Source organism: Trichechus manatus, unplaced genomic scaffold (genome assembly GCF_000243295.1).
Source record: "Trichechus manatus latirostris isolate Lorelei unplaced genomic scaffold, TriManLat1.0 scaffold00009, whole genome shotgun sequence".
In the NCBI taxonomy this organism is placed as follows: domain Eukaryota; kingdom Metazoa; phylum Chordata; class Mammalia; order Sirenia; family Trichechidae; genus Trichechus; species Trichechus manatus.
This window is the reverse complement of record NW_004443945.1, coordinates 24,063,772-24,065,839: the sequence shown is the minus strand read 5'-3', so window position 1 is coordinate 24,065,839 and position 2,068 is coordinate 24,063,772. Positions and strand designations below refer to the sequence as shown.

The window sequence follows — 2,068 nt, the reverse complement described above, 5'->3', positions numbered from 1 at the left end:
GGAACCCAAGGTTGAGAAGGGACGGTGTTGACATGTTGTGGGGTTGTTAACATTGTTATATACGGCAGTATGTATACCAACTGTTTAATGAGAAACTATTTGTTCTGCAAACTTTCATCTAAGGTACAAAAAAAAAGAATTATCTATGTGAGATCAAATTGACAACAGCAACTCAAAAGGTTGGCTGGGAAGCCTAAGGGGCCCTGAGTTGAAGATAATGGTGATGGAATAATTTGGAAAAGGATAGTGAGAATAGCAGCACAACTGGAAGAATGTAATCCGTGTCACTGAATTGTATATGTAGAAACTTTTGAAATGCTGTAACTTTGGCTGTGTATATTTTCACCAAAAAAACGATCCTCCAAGGTCAAGAAGAGAGAGTGTTGACATGTCGTGGGGCTGTTAACCAATGTCATAAAACAATATGTGTACTGACTGTTTAATGAGGAACTATTTGTTCTGTAAACCTTCATCTAAAGTACAATAAAAAAAAATTTAAAAAAATTGTATGTATAAAATGATGGAAAAAGATATACCATAAAACTTCTAAATCAGAAGAAATGTTGGAACAGCTATAAGACAAAACAGATTTCAGAATAAAAGGAATATAGCCAGGGTTAAAGAGGAATACCTCATAATAATAAAAGGGTCAATTCATCAAAAGAACATAATAATCATAAATACATACACATTTTAAAAAAAGAGCTTCAAAAAGAAGCAAAAACTGACAGAACTGAAAAATGGAGAAACAGTTGGAGATTTAAACACTATTCTCTTAATAGAACAAGTAGAAAGAAAGGAGGATATAAAAGAGCTATATAAGCTATCTGGAGCAAATTGGCACTTCATACAACACCAGCAGTGCGCACAGAACATTCACCAAGATAGACGATATTCTGAGCCATGTAATGACCTGCAACAAATTTAAAAGGATTGAAAGCATACAGAGTACATTCTCTGTCCAAAATAGAATTAATTGAGAATTCAATAAAAGAAAGATATGTGAAAAGTCAATAAATATTTGGAAATTAGACAACTGTTCTAGGCTGGGTTCTCTAGAGAAGCAAAATTAGTGAAGCATATACATATAGAGAGAAATTTGTATCAAGGAAATGGCTCACATGGTTGTAGAGGCTGGAAAGTCCCAAGTCCATGGATCAGGCTGGAGGCTTTTCCAGACTCATGTCGCTGCAGGGGCTGACGAATCCCAAGATCGACAGGTAAGATGGCAGACTGCTGGCTCACAGGCTGCGGAGGCTGATGAATCCCACGATTGGCAAGTAAGCTGCTAGCTCAAGTCCCAAAACTAGAGGTCAAGTGAGTAGCCTGCTGCAGGATCCAGAGCGAGCAAAAGCTTTGCCAGAAGGTGCACATCTACAGGATGCAGGCCACACCCCCAAGGAAAGCCCTTTCAACTGACTGGCTGCTCATAACAGATCTCATCATGGAAGTGATTACATTATAGTACATCTCATTCTGGAAGTGATTACATCATTACATAGCTGCCAAACTACATCATAACTGCCAAACCACTTAGAATCATGGCCCAGCCAAGCTGACACACAACTTTAACCATCATAATAACATACTTCTAAATAACCGTGGGTCGAAGAATAAATAGCCAAGAGAAATCAGAAAGTATTTTTAATTCAATGAAAATAAATATATGACATAAAAAACTGATGGTATGTCTCACCCCGGCATTACTGGCACGAATCAAAAACACTGGAAATAACAAATGTTGGAGGGGCTGCAGGGAGATCAGAACTCTTACGTACTCTTATGGTGGGAATGCAAAATGATACAACCATTTTGGAAAATGATATGGCGCTTCCTCAGAAAGCTAGAAATAGACACACCATTCGATTCAGCAATCCCACTCCTAGGAATATATCCTAGAGAAATAAGAGTCGTCACTCGAACAGACATATGTACACCTATGTTCATGGCAGCATTGTTCACAATAGCAAAATGATGGAAACAACCTAGACGCCCATCAACAGATGAATGGATAAACAAACTATGGTACATACACACAATGGAGTACTATGCAACGAGAAAGAACAAC

General features: G+C 37.9%; 1 protein-coding gene across 1 annotated transcript in view; it reads right to left on the bottom strand.

The window, feature by feature from the left end:
- Positions 1–2,068, bottom strand: part of RAD54B (RAD54 homolog B) — a 77,066-nt gene that overhangs the window by 58,491 nt on the left and 16,507 nt on the right. The window lies entirely within an intron of this gene.